Source organism: Aedes aegypti, chromosome 2, assembly GCF_002204515.2.
Source record: "Aedes aegypti strain LVP_AGWG chromosome 2, AaegL5.0 Primary Assembly, whole genome shotgun sequence".
NCBI classification, from domain to species: domain Eukaryota; kingdom Metazoa; phylum Arthropoda; class Insecta; order Diptera; family Culicidae; genus Aedes; species Aedes aegypti.
Genome location: NC_035108.1, coordinates 159,912,847 through 159,927,026, shown reverse-complemented (window position 1 = coordinate 159,927,026; position 14,180 = coordinate 159,912,847). Strand labels below are relative to the sequence as shown.

General features: G+C 35.2%; 1 protein-coding gene and 1 long non-coding RNA gene across 4 annotated transcripts in view; both read right to left on the bottom strand.

Moving 5' to 3' along the window:
- Nucleotides 1–14,180, bottom strand: part of LOC5565863 (cyclin-dependent kinase 14) — a 496,797-nt gene that overhangs the window by 298,410 nt on the left and 184,207 nt on the right. The gene's annotated exons all lie outside the window — the stretch shown is intronic.
- On the bottom strand, nt 5,877–7,482 carry LOC110676166. The gene is made up of 2 exons (XR_002500126.1): nt 6,899–7,482; nt 5,877–6,728 (listed from the first exon to the last, which is right to left on the bottom strand). It is a non-coding gene; the product is annotated as an uncharacterized LOC110676166 (long non-coding RNA).

Sequence of the window (14,180 nt, the reverse complement as noted above, 5' to 3'; positions counted from 1 at the left end):
AAAGTTTATATACTTCAAACTGATTTGCGGAACTTAAATTGCAATAAGTCTCTCATTAGGGACTTTAATCTCAAACATCGCTCGTAGAACCATTCTCAGAGCAATACCAATAACCAGATTTTTTTTTAATAGCAATTTTTATCTCAATCCAATACCCTGATAGACCTATTTTTTTTCCTCTTTTAGAAGCTCTTCAGAAGCTTATAGGTTATTTTCAACGCTGAATTTCATTATATTACATTTCAAATTTCCCATAAAACTATTATCTATCTTAGTTCTCAGCTCTCAGTTCTTATTTCAATTATTTAAGGGATTATTTATATACACGTAAAACATGCATGAATAGTATTTTTTTAGGGTTTTTGATCCTATACATTTTGAGACGGCTTTCGAAGGAAGTCGTCAATGAAATCTTAGTATCCTAAGCAGAGGCGCGTCCACGTTCGAAACCATGGGTAAGACAAACGTTGGCAAATAATTTGTGCACCGTGAAGCTAAGAAATCCTAGACTGAAAAAGTTACTATATTTGATATATACTGACAGGTTTTTGCTTATAATCCTTTATTTTCATGCCAGTCGTTACAACAAAACAAAGAAAGCTTTTCATCTTTACAGGGCTGGTAGCGACTAAATGTCTTAAAATAGAAAATTATAGGCCACTTGCCTGAAAAAAAAGGTTGAAAGGAACCAAAAGAGAGCCTAAAGGGAACATGAAAGAGGCCGGAAATAGATCCAACAGGAACCAAGAAAACATAACGAAACCTTAAAGGAGCAATAAGATAAGGGTTTGATTCTTCATTGCATCAGAGCAGACATTTCAAGATCTAAGGCCTTTATGGAATTACTTGATTTTCTCTAAAAATTTGATCTGAAATTAATTCAGATAAAATGATCAGATAATACTTTCTAAAGGAGTTTGTTTGAGTCCTTAATTTTCCTAAGAATTTCTCCAAGAATCTTGTTTTGGATGCTACAAAAATTCAACCTGGATTTACCCAAGGACCACAGGAATGGAATTTCTCGACAGATTGTTTCAGGAATCTCCAGAATTCCTCCAAAAAATGTTTGTGAAATTTTTAAAGAAAGTCCTAACTTCTCTAAGATTTTATCCGGTGATTAATCCATTGATTTGCCTGGGACATCCTGCAAGGTTTTCGGTTAAAATATCTTCTAAAATTCAATCACTAACTTCTCAAGAAATGCCGCCAAGATTTTTTCAGGATTTCCTATTAAACTGTCTTTGTTAATTTTAATAAGATTTCAACAAGAGATTTCTCAAGCAATTTTTTCAGGGATTTTTTCTAATGTTTCTGCAGAAATTTCTAGTGAGATACTTTGACATTTTCTCAAGTAAGTCTTCTCAAGTAAGTAAGTAATTCCAACGAAATTTTTCTGAAAAACAAATCTGTGGGGCACTTTATAAGAAATTTCTGAAGTGAACTCATATAAAACTAGTGGATGTTTTAAGGTCACTCTTAACTGATCTCTGAAACAACGACTGTACTCTTGAGGATGTTTTAGAATACTTTCTAGATAATCTGAAAAACAAATCAATCGAAATTCAAGTCCCATGGTTTTCTAAATGAATTTCTCGAAAAACATTGGTTGAAGGTTGAAGATTTCCTTGTGAGAAATTTTGTAGAAATCTTTATCTTAGGAAGATCTCCTAAAGTAACAACTGGAGAATTCAGTTGAAGGATTAATGAAAAAATATCTGATGGATATTCTAGGGGAGATTTGGAAAAGAAAATCAAAGTAATACCTGGGGATATTACTGGAGGAGCGAGTTCTCGAGATATTCTTCTAAACATCGTTTAAAAAATATCTGGAAGAATTTCTGGGAGAACTGGTAGAGAAATCTCTAGAAAAAAATCTGGACAGATCCTTGTAAGAGACCCTGAAAAAATCTAGACAAAACCACTATGTTAATTCCTGAAGCATTGAGTCGCATGACCGCTAAAGCCATAAAACAATTAAAATAAAAACAATCACGGTCGATACCTTCTCCTACATAATAAAATATATGAAAAGAATATCTTTCATGTTTATATCCTGTTTAAATCAATTTTATTAAGAAAATTTTACAAAAATAGAAAAAAAAACTGTGAGGTTGTTCTAAATTCCTAGATAACAAATAGACGAACAGCTAAATTTCTGATAATTTGTGTAGCTTTTTTTCTTCCCATCAAACTGACCTTAATAGCAGAAGTTTTCAAAAAAAATCAAGATTATTGAAAAATGTTTCATTGGGCAGAAACTCCATTGAATATTTCACTGGAACTACTTCAACAATTCAACAAAAAAAAACGGAAAATCGTCATAACAGTGGCGATTTCCTAACCTCAAATCTACCTGTTCCACGAATCGAAATTCTTGACTTTACGCAACCAAATTGCATCTATTAAGTGAAGATTTGCTAGAAAGGAAGATTCCAATCATATACTATTTGCTTTATGATCTCAATTTGTCGAAAAAGGCATTTTTAAATGCGTAGAACAGGTAAAAAGTGAGGTTACGAGTCGCCTCTGCGTCATAATCTGCTCAAAATTTGCTTATGACTGATGCCACAAATATCAGTGGGAATTCGATCAAATCATTTTTCAGTAGCCAACTACTGGAGTTCTATAGGAATTACTTTGAAAATCGTCAAGAAATTCAGCAACACTTTGATATAATATATCAAGAGTGATCGCACTTTCAAAAATCACTAGCACCATCATACTCGGGCTGTGTATAACACGATGGGACTGGTCTTAGATTTACCCGTTAGTTCATCCAACGATTCTTCAAGAAATTACTAAGGAAGTTCCAAAAACTTCTTTAGAATTATTTTCAGGAACGCTCATGGCAATTTGTCGCAGAACATTCACAGCTTTGGCCATAGATAATTTTAAAAATCATCCATTGATTCATTCAGAAATGCCATAGAGGATTGCTGCATTTGTTTTTTTTAACGGTTAAAAAAGTATCTTGTAACATTTCTTACAGTTAGTTTCCTATAGCTTGTGTGTATATTGAACAGATGATAAATAGTTTAACTTATTTTTCAAGCTTCGGACAATCCTTTGACTGTCATACCCAGGTATTTATGTGCGTAGTACATGTCCTACCTGTCCTACCTACTTCCCCGTCACTTATCCTAAGTGACTAACTCGAGAATGAGATTCTTGACATTTTTGGCAAGTATTGTCTGGAGTATGAAAAATTGTCAAGGTTTTACAAACGCCGAAGCCTCTAAATAACTACTAATAAGCTTGCATTTCTCTACCAGCAAAATTTTTGAAAAAGTTGTTTCGAACAGAATGATCATTTACACAAATATTTTTTGCCGAAAAAAAACGAACAGTTCAAACTTTGACAAGTACTTCCGATCACTCATCAAATTCTACATGTATAGGCATGAAGGTTTGTAAATGTTAGCATTGTTATTAAAAGCCAAAAAATATCAACTTAGGATGATACTATTGTCTAACACAGAAAATCTAGATATAAGAAAAATGTATAAGAAATATTCCATATTGAGCTCCTTTAAAAATGAAAAAAAAAAAAACAATTTTTTTTGCCAGCAGTGCACAACAAAAATACACCAATTTTTAGGGAGGACCATAATTCATAATTAAGAATCAATTAGTAAATGAAACAAGAGAATTGGTTTCAGAACATTACATGTGAAAGCCACAATGCCAAACGATTCTCAGAGAACTTCAACAAAATACAATTATTTCATTATTCATATCCATTTTTAAGCAACTTGAAACATTATTTACAAGTGGTTATTCATTCACACCACCTATCTGCCATATATTTACACAGCTGAATGAATATCTTATCCATGGAGAAAGAGTCCGCTCTGCCTTAACGTAGCTACTGCACGGTTTGTCGGCACAAACAAGTCACATTCACAGGCACGTTTTGCACAATACCGAGTAGCAGTGTTGGCAATGTAGTATACTCAGAATGAAAATAAATGCTTAATTATCAACAGCCTTAGCAGTGAATGCAGCGGTAGCAGCAGCAGTTCCTTCCACGCGCCGGTCGCTTGCTTGCCATTTGTCTGTCCTGTCCAACCGGCGCCGCCGTTAAAACTCGGGTTGCCGCTCTTCCAGGCTCCGACGATGACGACGACGTTGTCCGTTGCCACGTGCTTTTTCAAGGCTCGTACCTCTAGAGTAGTCGTCGAGAGCACCTGATGGAACAATGCATTCCTCGCTCTTCGTATATCCAACGTGCATTCATGCATGCCAGGAAAGTCAATCTTTCCCTTTCCACCGAGCCCCTCCGGGTACTAATAGACGAAGTGTGCTAGATGAAGTACACGGCCATCTACCGTTGCGTTGCTTGCTACAAGCGACGAAAAATTAACTGCAGAATATAACACTAATGAAAGGATGCAACCAAATGGCAAATGGCATCAAGTTTTCGCCCTTCGCACCTGCGGCCCGGGTGGAGTTCCTCCAACCTTTTCAGTAGGAAGAGAACTCTCCACGGAAAATGAGGCACGATGACTCGTTGAATTGATGTACTGTTTCCTTCCTGTCTTGTTGAGCAAGCAAAGCGCGTGAGTTGAACTACGTACTCGTACATTGAGCCTTCTAATGTTTTTCAATGAATCTTCCGCTACTGTGCTGATGCATCGTACTGTCGAAACGTTTGAATGGTGTGGTCTTTTCATTTGCAGTCAGTGATGGATACCGTTTTGTATCATATTCATGTTTTTAGTAACTTGCAGTATATTGAACAATCAAGAATTACTTCTTTGAATAACTACAGTCGAAGCTATTCTGATTTCAGGGATGTTTTATCCATCTCAATAATGGATTACGCGAATTTCGTGATTTGCACTGATTTGAAGTGATTGTGTATAACTCGATATTGAAGAGGCTGTCGACTTAAGGAGATATATAGTTAAAGAACATAAAATCAGTGCAACGGTGGTTCAAGGAATGGTCGAGATGGTCAAGACTTTTTCTTAAATTCTATAACTTAATATCAACATACAGAATATCGAGTTACATAGAGTTGACTATGTATTTACATTTTTCATTATTTTTAATATGGACAAACTACAAGTTTCAATATGAATGTTTCCATGTTTCCTAAAATTAAAAAACATTTTTTAAATTATCCATCCACCAACTTCTCTAAAGTTTTCGATGATTGTCTCCTGATAGTCTTCGAGGAAATTTTTATTGAAGTCTTCTTGACATTCTTCAAGGATTTCCTTGGAAAATCGTTCAAGGGACAGAGGATACCAAAATGCTATTTTTACAAAATATATTAAAAGACTACAAACGATACAAAAGATAAAATATACAATTCCACGGTGCTCCCCTGACCGTTATTATCAAAAAAAAAAAACTCCATCAAATCTGTGCTCACCAGTCGTTTTCAATAGCTAAGCTGCATGTCTGGGATTTTTTTAAATCGTAGGGCCCGTTTTGAAGTTACGCCCTTTTGCATGTGTAAGTCTACTAATTGAAAGGAAATCTGAGAAATTTGAACGGGTTTTCATTGGCCGTGGTTATCAGAAGAAATATACCTTCAGAATTTGGTTCAAAGTTGGTTTGTATCCACCTCTTGGTGGACCTTTGAATGAGAAGATAGACGAAATTTGGAGTTACGCCCTTTTTTAGGTATGACCATTGAAAACACTAATTTTAAATAGATTAATTAGACATTCTCGATCGCAAACTGTACTTGTGAAGTAAAGACTCACCCGCTGCTAAGACCCTTCCCAAACGGGAGCTAAACAAAGTATTCCAAACAGGCAAAGACAAACATTTAAAGTGAAGCTCTGTAAATGCTATGATTTTGAATTCCATTGAACAAAATAATAACGGAAAACTCCACTCGCAATGTATTCTTTGACGTGTACTTTTTTTTTTTTTTTTTATGTTGCTAGCCGTACAGTGAATACTGTTCAAAGCTCTAAACTAGACTTTAGATAGTAAAGAGGACGTAATCCTTCTGAAGCAGTTCACCAGACGTGCACGGAAACATGGCTTCCAAGAAGACACTGTTGCGATCTGTCTCAGAAGGTTACGGTAGAAGGTGGGAAACGTTCTTTTCACACTATCACTTCACTTGATAACTATTAGATTACTTCATAGCACTATTCACTGGTATTGATATCACCATCTTCATTATTAACAGAATTTCTACTAACAACGTCACCATTATCCATATTAATTTTATTATTAACATCACATCTATAACCCAGCCACAACACAATACTACTGCTTCATCAAGTTTAAAGTATAAAACTTCTCATTAAAAATAATCACTGTAAAAAATAAATCACATCAACACCAATATAATTATCTTCATTAAAATAAAAGTAGGATTCTCGTTTCTTATATCACTAATATTCAAATTATCACAAACTATCATCACTCTAATAATCACAACCTTAGTAGCTTACTACCATTAACCACACAAAATTATTCGACACAATAACGTCATCTCACTATATTATCACATTATCACTATTTTCTTAGTAACATGATCAAAACCAGCTACGGAATTATTCATATATCTTCTTAAGGTGATCCCGCCGAGGGCTGAAGGCCGTATAATAATGAGAACAATGTCCTGCAACAATGAAGCGCATCGCACAGCAATCACAAGTACAGACTATACTATAATCACTTACACTTACAAAAATTCAACCTCAGCGAATAAACTGTTTCTATTTTTTACCGCGCCGATAATATGTCATTACTAGGATCTGTTATAAGAAGAAATTTGTTCTTTACGTTGTATGAAAACTCTAACCGACACTATCAGATTATTAAAATTGTAGTAATCTCTGATAATTTGGTGTTATAAATAATATGTGAATATAATATGTGCTTACCTTTTCAGTGTTGGGGGTGTTAGTGATTAGTTCGTACTCACTTATATCCTAGTATTTTTCTCATGAGTTACTATTCCTATTCACGGTTACAGGTACCTACAAATAGAGATAGCGATTAGTCACACGTTTTTTTAGTCTGACGGCATTCTTATAGTATATTCAATGCTATAATGAAAATCCTAATCCTGAAATGACGCTTGTTGACGAAAAGAGAATGATATAATTAGTAAATTAGTAAATAGTGGTATTATTAGTAAAAGAAACGGGTTTAATAAGATTTTGTTGTATCCTTGTACGTCGATGCGTGTTCCTGTTCAGCACGATTTCTTCAATGTTAGGAGGTTTTGATTAAACTGTTACCGGATGAGTGTCTGGAAGCATAAATAAAAAACGTATAGAAAAAACAAACAAGGACCGCTTCATCATAGACCACGTAAAGTATCGGTTCTCGGTGATGCTAATCAATAGTGCTCATTAGAAAACACTCTTGATTATTATCACCATTGGCACCACTAGTGTGCATCTTTCTCTTTAGAGTAAAGATACATTTAAGCCCCGAGACCTGACAGCAGTCAAGCTGATCACAAGGTTGTGCCTTTGCCCAGGGGCAATGTATTCTTTGACGTGTACTTTGCTTCGATATACAACAGGTAGCAATCAATTGCATGTAAAATAATCTGAATCATGAAACATGGGTTCACAAAACTAGCCAGAATATTGTGCTACAATCACTAATTTTGTTACATTATGAAATTAGCTCCGTAATACCTCAAAGCACTTGAGCCTATGAAAAATCAGGTGATTATGAAAGATTTTTGAGGCATATAAGGGCAATGTGTCATTGGTAGCATTTGAACATGATCAACGCTATTAGAATGCCTTATTATTCGATTTAAAATTGGTTACACTTGCAAAATGACGTAACCCCTTTTTTTGATCTTCTTATTAAAAAATTCCTCCCAGAAGTTACAAATAACTACATAAACTAACTGTGAATCAAACTTTAATATTGTATTTATCCTGATAAGCACGGCCAATAAGAAACCGTTCAAATATCCCAGGTTTCCTTTGAATTCAGGGGAGTTGTCTGGGGTTTGGGTCAGGGGAGCCCCCTTGAATTCTTGAGAAATCTCCAGGAATCTCCAGGAATTAGGTATTGATTCTCTTGTGAACTCTTCTTTGATTTTTGGTGAATTTCTTACTCTATTCTCCATCGAATGGAGTAAGATCCTTCATAAGTTAATTTAACAATATCTTAACAGTTTTATGAAAGAGTTTTGCAATTCATCATTAAATTCTTCCCAAAATGTCTTAATAAGAACACTGTTCAAGAGATCTAGCTATATAAATAAAATAGAATGGTATTTGGTCATGAAATGGCGTGAAAACGGGTCAGCAAATTCACACTTTTCTCTAACTATTAACTTCGTTGAGAAGGAAAGTCCCTGCAATAGTCGCAAAATAAGGGAAAAAAACTAATCTATAACTCTTTACTTACTAATTACTGAGACGACCGATTTGAAAACGGTCTTCGGCAAAGTTGTAGCTGCTGAATGTATCTCACAGTATCAAAGTAGCACTAATCCCCAAAAGCACATGGGCAAACGCTTGAATGAATTGCTTGCTTTGCCCATAGTAATTCCCATATAAACTTTAAAGGGCTTATGCCGTCTCACTTTTCATCTGAATGAGCTCAAATTTTGGGAGGACACTCGGGATTTGATATAGAATCAAATGAGTAGTGTGGAGCAAAAACGATTTTTTGAACCACTCTAATAAGTAGTCTGCTAACCAAAAGCAATCCTCTCCGCCATAAAGATACGTTACCCCTATACCTTCTCGCATGAACTGGCGTAGATGCAGAGGCATATCGGGTCTACTATAGGCCAGTTTTAAATAAATTGATGTTGCTCCCCCTTCCCCTAATTGGTCAGCAACCTGACGTGGCAGGCACCATTGTTGTCTAAAAATAAAATATCACTTGCACTTATATATAAGGGTAGAATTAAAAAATCTACAGTTTGCATGCTTTCCAACGGAATTTTTAGGTGATTTTTTTTCCGTTCCGCCGGAAAAATAACATAATTCGTAGAAACGAAACGAAAGATTGCTTACTTTACTTTTGATGGCTCTACGTCCTTCAAGACATGACCTGCGTCACAACCCGAGGAGGAACAAATAACTCCTCAATAACTTATGCATACCATTTTTTGGTATCATACCAAAATTAGGTATTGTTCAGTTATCAATACCTCAATTTGGTATTATAATGGTATTGAAAAAAATCTTTAAAACAATTAAAAATACTTCATTGAGGTATTAAACAGCTATTGAGGTCTGCTGGAGGTATTGAACTACAATTGAAAAATTTCATTTTTATATGAAAATCCATCAAGTATTATTGAGGTATTACAATACCTGATCTAGTTATCAGTTTGGTGTTCGTAGAATATGCTTGAGATATTATTTGAGGTATTTTACCTCTTATGCAGGGCTAATTCATACCTCATTCATGTATGTAGTATTGGAAATTATCTGGTATGGAATACCTCAATTTGGTATTCAGTAGTAATTTTCTTCTGCTCGGGAATGCACTATGGTCCAGAAAGCAGTTTTACGCGGAAAGATGCATTTTGAGCTCTAGAATGAAAGATTAGACGAAAACGGTCTTCTACAAAGTTGTTTGTATTAGTGAGGCCCTTTGTTTGGTGTTATTGAAAATTAGTGGGGTCCACGTTTTCATATAAATGGTGTCAATAAATTTCTTGTTTGTAGAAATTATATTATACATGCTTCAGCAAAGATGTAGAGCATTCAATTTCATGCAACTTTGCTAAAAAAGTTTTTTTGACCGATTTAGAGCTTTTGTTCCTACGGTGACATAGGGTGGTCCGAGCAAAATTGGTTTTCTTGCTCTAGCGTTTTCAAGTCTAACATCTCATCAAAGTAGTCTAAGAAACAGAATGCCTAAGAAATTCTTATAGAATTTTCTAGAGAAAAAAATACTCAAAAAATTCAGTAATATGCATTTGTGATTTTTTTTTTTAGAAATTTCTGTAAAAATCTTTTGACGATATAGTAGAAAAACAACTTGCGAAATCAGTGGAAGAGTTACTGGGAAAATCTCGGAAGAGAATTCTGTAATAATCCCTGGGAAAATTTCCAGAGAGATCCCTATGAAAATTACTAGAGGAATTAGCGTGTGGATCAATTGGTCGGCGTTAAGTCTGAGTGGATCAAGTACAAAACTTAGAAAAATCGAATTATTATGTCCTTAGATGCAGAATTAATTTATCTCCATTTCATTTTGATCAGATTTGATGAATGTTGTAGACTGGGAGAGATATGCAAAAAAATTTCTTCTGAATGATCAATAAATATCGATAAAAGTATATATTGGTCAGTCCACTCTTGCTCAAATGCTCAAATGCTTTTTACAATAACAACGAAACCTATCAGCGCGATGAGAAATTCGAGGAAATGCAAGATATTCCAAATGATTTCTCAGATTATTCGGCATAAATACACTAAAGTTTTACACGGTTTTTTTTGCACGTTTTATTTTTACACGGCTTTTTTTACACACGCCACGCCGGAATTTAGACGGTACTTTTTTTGCACGTTATTCGATTTTAACACGTTTTTTTCCTTATTTACACGGATTTCGGAATTAACACGGCTTTTTTTCTTATTTACACGGATTTCAGAATTAACACGGTACACTTTACACGGATTCCAGAATTGACACGGTTTATTTTTACACAAATCCCGGAATTAGCACGGTTTTTTTTGCGCGGATTTTTTTTTTTGCACGGTACAGGGGACCGTGTAAAAAAGACCTTAGTGTATTACATAACTTGATGCACTTGATTTTTATTTTTGGCCATTTACCACAATTGGCAGGTAATCGGAAATTTCAAAAATGTGCAGACACAGTGGACCAAGTGTCAAAAAGCAATAAACTGATTCATTATTGCATTTTTTTAAGCTGATTCCATATCCGATAGAAGCTTTTGATAGTTATACATCCTACACGGAAAAAAATCCGTTGCCGGATTCATGAACAAAAAGTCATGATTTCATAAAATTTTATGTTTCATGATATCATGACTTAAAGTCATGAAATCGTGACTATTATGCAAGAATTCGTATGCTCAGGGCGTCACATCTTTTCTAGTGAAATTATAAAAAAGTTTTGAAAAAGTTTAAATTCTTCGGAACCTTGTCATCATATCGATGACATTCTTGGTGAAATTCTCGTGAGTTCCCACATTGTTTCACGACACAATCAATGTACTTACTTAATCCTGACTTTGCAGAACCGGGCAGTTTTTGACTTTGAGCGAAGATTTTGTTTGACAAGCTCGTCGGCGATTTTAACTGTTCATAAGTGATGCATACCCCACGTCCTATAACAGAGCAGGTCACCAAAGGCCTTCGGCAGCCGGATGATCCAGTTCCACTTTCCACATCCGCAGAGTGGTTAAGGAGTGTTCCATGACTCATGCAATCCAGGGACCATTTACCAATTCAATCGATGCTCGAAACAACATTTTGCGTACAAACCTAACCACCGAATGTTCGCGTTCCTGCTAAAGATGTCACAATCGTTAGGTTGACATGTGTGGAATGTTTTCACGGTTTTTTACGAAACTATCAGCACAAAAGCAGTAACAATTTTAATCTTTATTTTATTTGTTTACCAATGGCAAATATAGACTGGGATCTAAATTGACGTATAATGTTTCGTTTTCATGAACTGAGTTCATGATTCAGGGATCCTGCTTCATGATTTCATGACTCAACTTGCCACTTTTCAGCACCAAAATTGGAATCATAAATGACAGGCATCTGAATACATGAGAAGTGCTTATGTTTTCATGACCTGTGTTCATGGTATCAGATTCTGCTTCATGATTTCATGACCGAAATTGCAACTTTTGGTATCAAAAATAAGAATCATAAATGACAGATGACTAAATCCATCAATAGTGCTTATGTTTCCATGAATTTTATTCATAGTTCCAGCATACATGCTTCATGATTTGAGAATTTTAATTGCCATTTTTCTTCGCTAAAAATTGAAAACGTAACGTACAGCCGGCGTTATGGTAAAATGCTTCATGATTTCATGACTTTTGGTCATGGTGTATTTTCATAACATGAAAACACACTTTCCTCCCGAAATCATGACTCTTTCTCCTGTTTTAGAGTGCCGCATTTGTACCCGTGTAGAACCCGACAATTGAACTAGTATATTTTGTTCGGTACTCAAGATATTCACTTGGTCCACTCTGATTGAACAAAACCTTGAATATTTCTGGTCTCCAATGCTCTAACCCAACAAAACTTCAGTTTTGAAAATGACGTAATATCACTGATTTCAGGATTTAAAAAAATGGATTATTAAATAATTTACTATACTGATGTTGAATGATGTTGGTAATCTGTTTAACTAAAATATATGAACCCAGTTTGACCATGAAAAGATTAAATGATTGATATTTTTCAGTCACATTGAACCAAATCACTGAGCGGTGTTTTTAGTTCGGTCAGAGTGGACCAAGTGCACTAAGTTCATCAGAAAAATGTTTTGTAATAGGTTTGGGCTATGTTTTTCCATGATTATCACATCACATTATATTGTTTGAAAATAACACAAAGATGTGTAGAAATATTGAACCAAAATTTTCACGGGTTTAAAAATTGCAAAGTGTTAGACTTTAAGCCCATTTTTCTCGAAATATGAAAAATGTCACTTGGTCCACTCTGACTTAACGCCGAACAATTGAAGAAGATATTTCTAGAGGAAATTGAGAAGTGATCCTTGAGGAGTCCTGGGAAATATTTCGGAAAAGATTTCTGGGAAATTTTCACGAAGAATTCCTGAAACTTTTTCTTCAGATATCTAAACTGAAATTCCGCAAGAACCCCTGAAGTGATTCTATGAAGCCTTTAAATTGTTGTACGTACATTCTGGTAGTCAGTAGAAAAAAGAGAAAGAGTGACCTTTGAGGCCATTTTAGTTAAAAAGATTCTTGGGAGACCATACATTTTTGGAGTGATACTTGGGGGGAAAGTTTCCGTGTAATCTCCATGCAAATTACTAGAGATAATAACGTATGGAAGAATAGTTGAAGACATCTCAAGAGGAATTTGGGGGCTGATCCATAAGGATTCCTTGAAAATATTCCAGAAAAAGATTTCTGAAAAACTTTCTCGAAGAATTCCGGAATTTTTTTCTCCAGAGAAATTCCGGAAGGACTCGTAAAATGATTGTTAAGTGATGCCTTTATATTTTTGTACCAAAATTTACTGCAAGCAGGAAAAAGAGAAAAAGGGAGCTTAGATATCATTTTCGATAAAAAGAGACTTAAGAGACCACCCATTGAAAATAGAGGCTTGCATTTTTTCTATCTTTTTGTCTTGTTGACTATACTAACTGAAGATCTGAGAGACGATTGAAAATCCTACAATAATCACATACAAGCGACGCTGGTTAAGTGACGATTACGATGCTTCTTTTAGTTTCGTCGCCGACTTTTTCCATTTGACGGTGACGATTGTCTAGCCTGATTTTGAGATACGATCAAAGCATGCGAAGCAAAACATCCCATTTGTGTCGGTCCATGTTTCACAAGTTGTAACAAGCTTGATAAATAACAGTAGCGAACAAGAGCCCCATAGAGAAAGCGATGATAAAAGTCGTTTTCTCGCTTATTTACCATTGGGGGTAGCTGTTTTATTTCACTGACATGATTAACAATCCTTGAACATTCTATAGGAATAGTGTCCCCAGGTTTGGAGCTGGTTTAGATGACTTTTATTTATCATGTACTGTTAACCCCCGATCAAATCAGAGTTGTAGCAGATGATGAACAAACTCTCATGAAGTGTTGCGGATAATTAGTGTTACAGAGAGCGATAAGTGAGAAATATTCTCCTTTTTTTTAGGATTCAATTTAAATTTCGCACATTAATGCGTGAATGATTGAACCTTTTAGCATTTTGATTCATATCGGACAGGTCCAGTTATGCCGATATATTGCATCCTGTTCGTGCGCGAAGGATATCTATAAAAGCTGCATCAATTAATTCCGCGGCTTCAAGTACGCGATAAATTCAATTGATTTACTTTATTCATACATGCGTGGATCAATCTGTACGAGAATAAAAGCCAGACACAACCTGAAACTGTAGTTCTAATACAAATACGTAAGTGCAGCAGAAACGACTCGATGGTTGGCAACAATGTAACCAATCACTTTATTATTTCAATTCTGCAAAAAACGACGCTCAATCACAGTAGCCAAACTGAACCAC